This window comes from Microcaecilia unicolor, chromosome 5, assembly GCF_901765095.1.
Source record: "Microcaecilia unicolor chromosome 5, aMicUni1.1, whole genome shotgun sequence".
In the NCBI taxonomy this organism is placed as follows: Eukaryota; Metazoa; Chordata; class Amphibia; order Gymnophiona; family Siphonopidae; genus Microcaecilia; species Microcaecilia unicolor.
Window position 1 is genome coordinate 6,601,997 of NC_044035.1, and position 13,449 is coordinate 6,615,445.

Consider the following 13,449-nt stretch of genomic DNA (forward strand, 5'->3'; position numbering starts at 1 on the left):
CTTCTGGGGATCCCTTCCTTCTGAGGAGGATTCCTTTATGTTTATCCCACGCATGTTTGAATTCCGTTACCGTTTTCCTCTCCACCACCTCCCGCGGGAGGGCATTCCAAGCATCCACCACTCTCTCTGTGAAGAAATACTTCCTAACATTTTTCTTGAGTCTGCCCCCCTTCAATCTCATTTCATGTCCTCTCGTTCTACCGCCTTTCCCTCTCCAGAAAAGGTTCGTTTGCAGATTAATACCTTTCAAATATTTGAACGTCTGTATCATATCACCCCTGTTTCTCCTTTCCTCCAGGGTATACATGTTCAGGTCCGCAAGTCTCCTCATAGGTCTTGTAACGCAAATTCCATACCATTCTCGTAGCTTTTCCGATGTTGTATTTATTCATTTATTTAAAAATATTTATATGCCAACAGTCAATGTCTCAGTGCCATACAGTTAAAACATTACATAAAAACAAATACAATCTCCAATTATTATCTGCTCCAGACCATTCCTCCATTATATATCCACAAACCAGCTGCTGGGAAGCCTTGAGAACTAGCGATGTCACCTTATTAGATCCTGTACAGCCCTGAGCCCTTCAGTATTTCTTGGTCTCCTCAGCAGATGGTAGGTGAGTGCTTTGGTGTCCTGTGCTGAAAGGCCCTGTTGTTGGCAGACTAAATTTGAAGAAAAATATCTTGAGTTTGGCTGTCACTGCTTTGAATTGGGGAACAACAGAAAAAAAAAAAAATTAAGCAACAGCAAAGGAACTGAAGCCTGTCTTCGGCTGGGGCACCCTTGCTCTGAGCCCCTGGGGGTGTAAACTCAGTGTGGTTGGGTTCCCCCCCCCCCCCCATGGCCTTCAGGGTCACCTACTGCCTCGGCCCCCTCACCCGTTTGCCTTGAGAGCCCCCCTCCCCCCCAAGGAATTATTCAACTGAACTAACAGGAAAAAATGGGCAAGAGAACATTTGTGTACCTTGCAATCCTTCCTGAGTTGGGTTCTGGTACTGTGTGGTGGCCTTGGGGGGGGGGGGGGGGGCTGTTGACTGCATTTTCCAGAGGAAACAAGTTTTGTGGGGTTTTCCCATTACTTGCACGATGTGTCATGTTCTTCAGTTTGCAGCTGTTGCCGCGTCTGTGAGGAGGCATCAGGGTCAGAGCTGGAGCCAGGCACCTCAGAAGGAGATTCCTTGGGTAGGAAACACTGCCATAATAATCATGCTTTCTACAGCGCATGACTCAGTGGAAGGGACCATCTCTTACCAGGCAAGATTCAGTGGTTCTGCCTCCATTCTCCCCAGAGTTTTCTGTCAGGGCAGGGGTGCTCAAGCAATCTTTGCTGGGTGCTGCAAGGGCTATAGGCCCAGAGGACTTCTCAGTAAGCAAACATCTGTGTGAGGCTGCCTCCTCAGGCAGTGTTGCCAGATGGTGAAACTTTCCAGACCAAAATAGCCCAATATGAATATTGTAATCATAAGTAGAACCATCAGCAGCAACATAATCAGAATTATAATCTGCATCATAAACAGCCATAACCATAATTAGCACCATCGGCAGCATAATCATATTGATAATCAGCACCATCGACAGTATGATTGGAGGAGTGGCCTAGTGGTTAGAGCACTGGTCTTGAAATCCAGAGGTGGCCGGTTCAGATCCCACTGCTGCTCTTTGTGATCTTGGGCAAGTCACTTAATCCTCCATTCCTTAGCATCCCTCCGGACCGGCCCAGGAATGGACTGATGGGTTGTGCACGTCTACCAGCAGGAGGAGACTGAGAAAAAAACTTTGACTAGATAGCCAATAAGAGCCCTGGTCATGTGACCCTAGCCTCAGTATTTTCTCAGTCTCCCAGCAGGTAGGAAGTGAGCCTATTAGTCTCTTTCTAAATATTTAGCAGCCAGCTCTGTTTAAGTTTTGGGGTGTCTGTCTTGTGTGTCTCTTTAAAAAAAAAAAAAAAAAATTCCCATGCATCAGGACATTTGGGATGTTATTAAAGCGCAATGGGAGGTTCCAGATGCAGCTTTCCGTCCGACTAGATCTATGTCTCGGCTCTATCAGATTCCAGAAACAGATAAAGCTATGCTTAAGGTGCCGGTCGTGGATGCAGTGGTGTCGGCGGTGACTAAGCGGAATACGGTTCCCGTGGATGGAGGCACGGCTCTTCGGGATGTTCAGGACAGAAGACTAGATTCTCTGCTCAGGAATAGTTTTGATGTTTCCTCCTTGGCAGTTCAGGCTGCCATTTGTGGTTCCTTGGTGGCTAGAGCTTGCTTTAGGTGGGCAGAGAGAGTCCTGGACAGGACTTCGGATGATCTTCATTCCATCGATGTTGACGTAGCTAGAATTGAGACAGGGGCGGCTTTTCTGGCTGATGCCCTCTATGATTTACTGCGAGCATCTTCTAAGTCTTTGGCTTTGGGGGTCGCTGCTCGCAGATCTCTGTGGTTGAAAGGTTGGTCGGCGGATGCGGCCTCCAAGTCAAAGTTGAGCAAGTTTCCTTTTAAAGGTTCTTTCTTGTTTGGAGAAGAATTGGATAAGTTGGTTAATTCCTTGGGTGATGCTAAGGTTCCTCGCCTTCCGCAAGATAGACCTCGTCTGTCCACTCGGGGTTCTTTGTTTGGTAGGAGTTCTGGGAGAGGTTTCCGGAAGTTTCAGGCTGGTCGAGGTTTTCAGCCTCAGAGGTCTAGGTTTGGCAATAGGATTCAGTCCTTTCGGGGTTCTCGCAGAGGAGCAGGTTTCTCCAATCCAGGCTTTCGATCCCAGAGTCGTCCGTCCCAATGAAGGTGCGGGGGCCTCTCCTCTGGTCCCTGTCGGAGCTCGTCTTTCTCAGTTCTATCAGAGGTGGGCCCACATTACTTCAGATCAGTGGGTCTTGGAAGTTGTTCGAGACGGTTATGCCTTAGAGTTCGCAAGACCTATTTCAGACGCCTTTCTGGAGTCTCCCTGCCGCTCTCCTCTCAAGGCGAGGGTGGTTCGGGACACTCTACAGAGGCTCTTAGATCTTCAGGCTATCTCTCCAGTCCCTCCTTCCGAGTACAGGCAAGGCCGGTATTCCATTTATTTTGTAGTTCCAAAGAAGGAAGATGCCTTCCGACCTATCTTAGATCTCAAAGCGGTCAATCGCGCTCTCAGAGTCACAAGCTTTCGTATGGAGACACTGCGGTCAGTCATAGTGGCAGTGCGCCAGGACGAGTATTTGACAGCGTTAGATCTCACAGAGGCCTATTTACATATTCCTATTCGTCCAGCTCACCACAAGTTCTTGCGTTTTGCAATTCTAGGGCGGCATTACCAGTTTCGAGCATTGCCCTTCGGTCTTGCTACGGCTCCGCGCACATTTACCAAAGTCATGGTCGTGGTTGCAGCGGCCCTCAGAAAAGAAGGGATTCTTGTCCATCCATACCTAGACGACTGGTTAATCAGAGCGAAGTCTTATCAGGAAAGTTGTCAAGTCACAGGTCGAGTGATGCAGTTTTTGCAGTCTCTAGGTTGGGTGGTAAATGTAGCCAAGAGTCGGTTAGTTCCTTCTCAGTCTCTGGAGTATTTGGGAGTTGTATTCGACACAGCGCGGGGCCGAGTCTTTCTGCCGCAGGCCAGGATTATAAAGCTTCAGGTCCAGATAAGGGAGTTACTTCAGCACCACCATCCATGTGCTCGGGATTATCTTCAGGTGCTCGGTTCCATGGCAGCCACTATAGAGGCAGTACCCTGGGCCAGGCTTCATATGAGGCCTCTTCAGTGGTCCCTTCTCTCCCGGTGGTCCTCTCAGAGGGATTCTCTACTCATGCGACTACCTCTCCGCAACCGAGAACGCAGCTCCCTGTTCTGGTGGCTGCGGATGAAGAATCTGACGGTAGGAATGCCTTTGGAGTCTCCTCGGTGGATACCGTTAACAACAGATGCCAGTCTCCGAGGCTGGGGAGCGCATTGTCTAGGCAAGTGGACTCAGGGTCTCTGGTCTCAACTGGAAGCCATTCAATCAATCAACTTTTTGGAGACCAGGGCGATTCGGTTGGCTCTGCAACACTTCAGTTCTCTTCTGGTAGGCAAAGCGGTGCGGGTCCTTTCCGACAATGCCTCGGCAGTGGCCTATGTCAACCGCCAGGGAGGAACGAGATGCCGACTATTGTGTCGGGAGGCGGAGAGTCTCCTTTCCTGGGCGGAAGTTCATCTAACGGCCATTTCAGCATCCCACGTAGCAGGGGTAGAGAACGTTCAAGCCGACTTCCTCAGTCGCCACACTCTCGATCCGGGAGAATGGGCTCTCAGCGCTCAGGCGTTTCAGGTTATAGTGGAGCGCTGGGGCACTCCAGTTCTCGATCTTTTTGCCACCAGTCTCAACTCAAAGGTCCCTCGGTTCTTCAGTCGAAGAAGGGATGTAAGAGCGGCAGGGGTAGACGCTCTCTTACAACAGTGGCCCCCCGACCTTCTTTATGCGTTTCCTCCTTGGCCGCTCATAGGTCGTCTCCTGCAGAAAATCGAGGAACACAGAGGACCGGTAATTCTGGTGGCACCGGACTGGCCTCGGCGTCCTTGGTACGCGGATCTGCAACGCCTGTCGGTGGCGCCTCCTTTTCGACTCCCGGTGCACAAGGCTCTGTTGGTACAAGGGCCAGTCCCACATCCAGATCCGGCTCGATTTTGTCTTACGGCTTGGCTCTTGAACGAGCCCGTTTAGCTAAGCGGGGTTTTTCGCAATCAGTGATTTCCACCATGCTTCGTTCTCGTCGCCGTTCCACCTCTCTGAACTATATTCGCACTTGGAGAATTTTTGAGGCTTGGTGTGTAGAGGCTGACATTCGTCCATTCGGCGCGTCAGTGGCTCAGATGTTAGATTTTTTACAGCGAGGGTTTGATAAAGGGCTGTCTCTTTCTTCTCTTAAGGTGCAAGCGGCAGCTCTTTCCTGTTTCAGAGGTAGGATTAGGGGTAGATCTTTTGCTACGCTGCCCGATGTAGTACGTTTTTTGAAGGGAGTCAGTCTTCTTCGTCCTCCGGTTAGGTCAGTGTTCCCATCTTGGGATCTTAATCTGGTCCTTTCGTCTTTGACAAAACCTCCTTTTGAGCCTTTGCGTGCATGTTCGTTGAAGGATTTGACTCTTAAGACAGTGTTTTTGGTGGCTATTGCCTCGGCTAGGAGAGTCTCGGAGTTGCAAGCTTTCTCATGTAGATCTCCATTTCTGCAATTTTCAAAGGAACGAGTGGTTCTTCGTCCGGTGCCTTCCTTTTTGCCTAAGGTACTGTCTCGATTTCATCTGTCCCAGTCAGTGTTTCTGCCGGTTCTAGGATCGGCCTCAGGGACGCAGGAACAGAGACGGTTGCATACTCTGGATGTTAAGAGGGTGCTTAAATGGTATCTCGCAGTTACTGAGGATTTCCGTCGCACAGACCGTCTTTTCCTTCTGTTGGCCGGTCACCGTAAGGGCTTGTCGGCGTCTAAGCCCACGTTATCTAGGTGGATCAAAGAGATGATAGCGTCAGCCTACCTTTTGGCAGGTAAGGCAGTCCCGGACTCGGTTAAAGCTCATTCAACTAGAGGGCAGGCAGCGTCCTGGGCCGAGTGTTCCTTGGTTCCGCCAGCGGAGATTTGTAAGGCAGCTACGTGGTCTTCTCTCCACTCCTTTTCTAAGCATTACAGGCTTGATGTTCAATGTCGGCAAGAGGCGGTCTTTGCGTCGCGGGTAATCTCAGCAGGTTTGCTGGGGTCCCTCCCGTAGGACTACTGCTTTGTTACGTCCCATCAGTCCATTCCTGGGCCGGTCCGGAGGGATGCTAAGGAAGGAGAAATTAGACCTTACCTGCTAATTTGCTTTCCTTTAATCCCTCCGGACCGGCCCAGGCCCCTCCCGTGTGATATATTTCTGTCTAGTTCTCTATGTTCCATGGTTTGCAGAGATGTGTTCAGTTCTTTGTTTGTTGAGCTGTTTTGTTTGCAAGTTAAACCATAAATAAATGGGTAAAAAAAAAAAAAAAAAAAAAAAAAACACAGTTTCTATTGTGGCCATACCGCTGCTCTGGTAAGGGTATGTGGTGAGCCATTATACTTTGGCCATACCGATGCCCTGGTTAGGGTACTTGGTGAGCCATTATGATAAGGCCATACCGATTCTCTGGTTAGAGTTTTCGGTGAGCCATTATGACAAGGCCATACCGCTGCTCTGGTGAGAGTTGTCGGTGAGCCTTTGAGCACGTCTTCAACAGTGCTCCCTGGTTGCTTGAATTCCTTGGGGCACAGACTGTTCTTCTTCTTTCTGCTTTGTTATTTAAATACTGAGGCTAGGGTCACATGACCAGGGCTCTTATTGGCTATCTAGTCAAAGTTTTTTTCTCAGTCTCCTCCTGCTGGTAGACGTGCACAACCCATCAGTCCATTCCTGGGCCGGTCCGGAGGGATTAAAGGAAAGCAAATTAGCAGGTAAGGTCTAATTTCTCCTTGCCTCAGGTACAAACTTAGATTTTGAGCCCTCCTGGGACAGAGGAAATATCCAGAGTACCTGAATGTAACTCACCTTGAGCTACTACTGAAAAAGGTGTCAGCAAAATACAAATAAATATATGGAATGTTGCTACTATTGAAGATCCTACAAGGAATGTTGCCACTTTTTGGGATTCTACATGGAATGTTGCTACTAGTGGAGGAGTGGCCTAGTGGTTAGAGCACCGGTCTTGCAATCCGGAGGTGGCCAGTTCAAATCCCACTGCTGCTCCTTGTGATCTTGGGCAAGTCACTTAACCCTCCATTGCCTCAGGTACAAACTTAGATTGTGAGCCCTCCTAGGACAGAGAAATATCCAGAGTACCTGAATGTAACTCACCTTGAGCAACTACTGAAAAAGGTGTGAGCAAAATCTAAATAAATAAAAATAATCCAGCCACCCAGCAGCAAGGCAAGTGTCCTTCCCCCCACCACCAGACAACTAAACAAGGTCATCCCATCAAGCTCTGCATCACTATTTGGAAAACATAAATGCCATTGAGCTCCAACTCTAATATTGCTGCTTTCCCTTAGCCATCATTATGCCCAGGATGCATCTATGTTCAATTTCTCTCATAAATTGTAGTAATAATATTAAGTGCATTTTTATATTATACCACTGCATTCCACAAAACAAAAGGAGCAAGTTCCCACAAACCACCTTTTCTTTTGATCTAGGCACAGGACCAAAAAAAAAAAAAACAACAGATTTTTCAATGCTCCCAAGTTTCAACCTAAGTCATGTTTAATGTGGGATATGAATGTCATAAATAAGTAAATAGAAACTCTGAATTTTGGTGCTCAACATTCAGAAATTCTATCTATTTACTTATATATGACATTCATATCCCAGATTTTTATAACATGATGTCTGTTTTAGTGGCCCTTTACCAGGAGGAAAAAAAAATCTCTTCACGAACACAACGCGTGCTAGGGTGTCCCTGACATGCATTATGATCTTAAACAAATTATTAGCCTACCTATGAACAGTTATTCTATTATACATCCTCTGTGTACATCCTTATGCTGCACAAACTGGCATGTTTGAAAATATATGTGAGACTAAATAAAAATGCTGCCAACAATAAAGAACAACAATGTGGATGCAGCAGCTCATAAGTTTGTTTGCTTTGTTTTCAGTGTACTTGTAATGGTATCAGTTTATTATTGAAATATGTAGCATGATATTTTGCTGGATCATATATAACAATATAAAAATACAGCTTTGAGATCAGCTAGCCTGAATTTCATCTCCTCTTCCCCTTTTCCTGGGGACTTCTGATAGCAGGACTAGTTAATTACAAACACTTAACAGAGACAAAAAGGTACTGTGCTTCAAAGAGAAATAAAACTCTCTCTGCCCTCCCACCTAAAAAGACTGAACAAAAGCACGACTAAGGTGGATACTTGAAGAATCACATAGACATCTCCACCAGCAGACAGATAGTCTGGAAAAGGCATAACTCCAGCTATTGATAACAAAGACTTCAGAGGGGAAACCATAAACAAGACATTTGCTTGTCAAAGGTATACCTGCCCCTCCCATCAACTATAAAATGGACGCCAGGACATCTGCAGAAAGGAGAGACCTATAATGCAGATCATGTGAACAGACTACAATAACCATAATGCCTTGCAAGTTATCCAGTGCAAACCAGGAAGCAGGTGCTGGGACTCTGTGATCATATCCTCCTGCAGCTTGCAAGATATAAAAGCAAAAGCTGTTTCCCCAAGATTCAGATTCTCTCTTCAGCTGCAAGCAACTCAGATCCACTCACTGCAGAAGCCCTGCTCCTCTTCTGCAAACATGTGCTTACCTCATGCTGTTCATACTATGTAACAAGGACTTGTAAGTAACATAACTTTTGATCTAGACCTGCTACTTTGCCTTACTTAAGCACAGATTATCTGTAAAGATCAATTAAAAAACCTACCTCTCGTGTGCAATTGTATATTAAATCAACCTTTTTGAAGCAAAAAATACAGTCTCTTTGTGTTCTGAGTATATGGTATCTTTTATATATACTTAATTTATTTAATTTATTGCAATTACCACCTTTGGTGATTTGTGGAGAAATTAATATCCTAAAACTTATAAATACAGCACCTGCTCTTAAATTATAAACAGTAGCGAGTGCTCTAGAGCTCTTTCCCCCAAGATAAATCATTTCTTGTAACATACTTGGATGACAACTGAGCAGGGAGGGGAAACAGATTAACTGAATTGGCCTCAACTTTTTGAGCTCATCTGGTCTCCTGTTTTCATCCAATCTCCTTCAACAGCCCTGGGTGCCCTGCTCTCCCAGAATACCTCAGTACTTCCTGGTGGTCTAGTGGGGGCGGGAAATATCCCCACTCTTCTCTGCCCGCTTCCACTTTTTTCTTTAAAATGGTGGCCGACTACCCAGACTTCAAGTGGTAGCCTCGCGTTGTGAGACTTCTCTGGAACTCTTGCAAGGACACCAATTTAAGTGTCTCCCCCTCAGCAGCCATTTTTAAGAAAAACCTAGAGTGAGCAGTGGCAGTGGGCAGGATAGAGTGGGGATCTTTTCTGCCCCACTTGACCACCAGGAAATACTGAGGTATATTTGGGGACTCGGGGAGGGATAGATTTTACTCGCCGACCCGAGACCGACACCACTGCCCTCAGGACCGGACAATCTCAGCACCCACTAAACTCTCCCAGGACAGGGAATGGACACCGAGATCTCCCCTGCTGCTCCAGACTGACTGGGGAAAGCTGGGACCAGGCCCGAGTCCAGCAGGGGCACTCAGTGGCGGCCGATGCCGGGCTCTGGTTAGCAGGAGCTGGGACATGGCTGCCTTCTAAGCCATAGTCTGGTGCTGGGGGCAGCTAGTGATGGACCTCGTGGCCATGGGCCAGAATACCAAGGCTCCTCGGTTTTTCAGCCACTGGATGGAGATCATGTCATAAGGTCTCGATGCCTTAGTTCAACCATTACCTTGCCAGGGGCTACGGTAAATATAGTAACATAGTAGATGATGGCAGAAAAAGACCTGCACGGTCCATCCAGTCTGCCCAACGAGATAACTCATATGTGCTAATTTTGTGTATACCCTACTTTGATTTGTACCTGTGCTCTTCAGGGCACAGACCGTATAAGTCTGCCCAGCACTATCCCCGCCTCCAAACCACCAGTCCCGCCTCCCACCACCGGCTCTGGCACAGACTGTATAAGTCTGCCCAGCACTATCCCTGCCCCCCAACCACCCGCCCCGCCTCCCACCACTGGCTCTGGCACAGACCGTATAAGTCTGCCCAGCACTATCCCCGCCTCCCAACCACCAGCCCCGCCTCCCACCACCGGCTCTGGCACAGACCGTATAAGTCTGCCCAACACTATCCCCGCCCCCCAACCACCAGTCCCACCTCCCACCACCGGTTCTGGCACAGACTGTATAAGTCTGCCCAGCACTATCCCCGCCTCCCAACCACCAGGCACCATTACAAATGACCATGTGTCAGCAGGAAAAGGAGACTAAAGGATGACTCACCAGCACGGACTGTTTGCCATATTCAATCCAGCGCAGCGTTGCAAAATTGGTGGATTCAGCATGATTAAAGCCAGCGTGATAGCCATAGGGAAAAGTTATCATAAACTCTCCAGCTTCCTGTGTGATCTTGTCAAATGGAATGTTTCCTGTTTTTTTTTGTTGTTTATTTTATAAAATGTCATTACATGAAAACACAATTATATGTATAGAAAAGCCAAGTAACAGATCATAACTATTGAAAACTTATCTCTTTGACAAAATATATCACAAAGATTAACACGTGTAACTGCACTATCTTTAATATATCCAGAAATGTTCTTTAATGTCTTTTGCTTTAAAACTATCATGTATTTCACCACCATGTAACACTTAACCCTCTGTGAACCAAATGTATATTCTCTTCTACCTCCAGTATCCATGATGAATTGTAAGCCACATTGAGCCTGCAAAGAGGTGGGATAATGTGGGATACAAATGCAATAAAATAAAATAAATAAATAAATACGTGAAAATACAAAATAAACAAGGAAATGTCAGATTAAAAAAAAAAAAAGGAAAATTAAACTTTGCTCAGCATCAGTCCACTAATATGAGAGAGCCAAAATAAGGAAGGAATAGATCGATTATATGTCAAACATACAACAGGACTGTTATTAATCCTCCATTTAGCAAGTAAACCCATGCATAGAGCCCAAAACAGTTCCCCCATCCCCCCCCCCCAGTATCCAAGAAGGTGATCAGATACTTATTTTTCTTCACAGACTTGATTCCAGATCATCACGTGATGTGTGCATTAGCATTATACGTTGCTTCCTGTACGTTTGATGATTGACTTTTTGGCACTTGATTTGCTTACAGTGTCTGTGAGATGCTGTTTTTGTTTATCATACCATAGAGCTGCCAAAATATGCAGTTGGTTAATATTCAGACTCCTGATGAAGGCTGAGTGGTCAAAACATGATTTACGTTCAGTCTTTACTTGCCAACTAATAAAAAAGTACATTGACACTGTTGAATTGTACGGTGTGGATCCATCGTCTTCCCAACTGGAGAACACCGGGGAAATACCAAACTTTTCCCTACCAAAACCTTTCTTTCTCTAAGAATATAATAGCTTTAACAGTTGATCTCTATCTACTCTAGTAACCAACATAACCACCATAGGCCATGGGAGTGGCCTTGAACCCAGGACAAATCCTTTAAAGATTCCAAAGAGTTAATACTCATATCTTCCTCTGGCATAGTAATCCATAATTTTTTCTCTGGTAGATAATGTGCATGAATTATAGGGGGTACCAGTTCTTCAGATATAGCAAAACCAACCAAAATATGTTTTTGCAACATATTGCTCAGAAATATTTGTTTTGAGAGGGAAGTTCAAGAACCTTAAGTTAGCACTGTGAATAATAACCTCTTTCCAATTTAAGCCTAACAGCAGTTAAATCAGTCATCAGTAGTAGCTGAAGGTGAGTTACATTCAGGTACTCTGGATATTTCTCTGTCCCAGGAGGGCTGACAATCTAAGTTTGTACCTGAGGCAATGGAGGGTTAAGTGACTTGCCCAAGATCACAAGGAGTAGCAGTGGGATTTGAACCAAGGGTTGCAAGACTGGTGCTCTAGCCACTAGGCCACTCCTCCACCCCAAAGAATTTTGTTACTCTTTGGGGGTTCTACATGGAATGTTGCTACACTTTGAAATTCTGCATGGAATCTTGTTATTCTTTAGAATTCTAGAGGAGTGGCCTAGTGGTTAGGGTGGTGGACTGATCCTGAGGAACTGAGTTCAATTCCCACTTCAGGCACAGACAGCTCCTTGTGACTCTGGGCAAGTCACTTAACCCTCCATTGCCCCATGTAAGCTGCATTGAGCCTGCCATGAGTGAAAAAGTGTGGGGTACAAAATGTAACAACAACAACAAAAATTTAGATTTTGCTCACTTCTTTTTCAGTAGCAGCTCAAGGTGAGTTACATTCAGGTACTCTGGATATTTCTGTGTCCCAGGAGGGCTCACAATCTAAGTTTGTACCTGAGGCAATGGAGGGTTAAGTGACTTGCCCAAGATCACAAGGAGTAGCAGTGGGATTTGAACCAAGGGTTGCAAGACTGGTGCTCTAGCCACTAGGCCACTCCTCCACCCCAAAGAATTTTGTTACTCTTTGGGGGTTCTACATGGAATGTTGCTACACTTTGAAATTCTGCATGGAATCTTGTTATTCTTTAGAATTCTAGAGGAGTGGCCTAGTGGTTAGGGTGGTGGACTGATCCTGAGGAACTGAGTTCAATTCCCACTTCAGGCACAGACAGCTCCTTGTGACTCTGGGCAAGTCACTTAACCCTCCATTGCCCCATGTAAGCTGCATTGAGCCTGCCATGAGTGAAAAAGTGTGGGGTACAAAATGTAACAACAACAACAAAAATTTAGATTTTGCTCACTTCTTTTTCAGTAGCAGCTCAAGGTGAGTTACATTCAGGTACTCTGGATATTTCTGTGTCCCAGGAGGGCTACTACTACTACTACTTAACATTTCTAGAGCGCTACTAGGGTTACGCAGCGCTGTACAAAATAAACAAAGAAGGACGGTCCCTGCTCAAAGGAGCTTACAATCTAAAGAACGAAATGTCAAGTTGGGCAGTCTAGATTTCCTGGGTAGAGGTGTAGAGGTTAGGTGCCGAAGGTGACATTGAAGAGGTGGTCTTTAAGCAGAGATTTGAAGATGGGCAGGGAGGGGGCCTGGCGTATGGGCTCGGGGAGTTTGTTCCACACGTGGAGTGAGGTGAGGCAAAAAGGGCGGAGTCTGGAGTTGGCAGTGGTGGAGAAGGGTACTGAAAGGAGGGATTTGTCTTGAGAGCGGAGGTTACGGGTAGGAACGTAAGGGGAGATGAGGGTTGAGAGGTAAGGAGGGGCTGCAGATCGAGTAGATTTGTAGGTTAGTAGCAGAAGCTTGAATTGAATGCGGTACCTGATTGGAAGCCAATGAAGTGACTTGAGGAGAGGGGTGGTATGAGTGTATCAGTTCAGGCGGAAGATAAGACGTGCATCAGAGTTCTGAACGGAGTGAAGGGGGGATAGGTGGCTAAGTAGGAGACCAGTAAGGAGTAGGTTGCAGTAGTCAAGGTGAGAGGTAACAAGGGAGTGGATGAGAGTTCAGGTGGTGTGCTCAGAGAGGAAAGGGCAGATTTTGCTAATGTTATAGAGGAAGAAGCGACAGGTCTTGGCTATCTGCTGGATGTGCGCAGAGAAGGAGAGGGAGGAGTCGAAGATGACACCGAGGTTGCAGGCAGATGAGACGGGGACAGTGAGGGTGTTATCAACCGAAATAGAGAGTGGAGGTAGAGGAGAAGTGGGTTTGGGTGGGCTCACAATCTAAGTTGGTATCTGAGGCAATGGAGGGTTAAGTGACTTGCCCAAGATCACAAGGAGCAGCGGTGGGATTTGAACCAGCCACCTCTGGATTGCAAGACT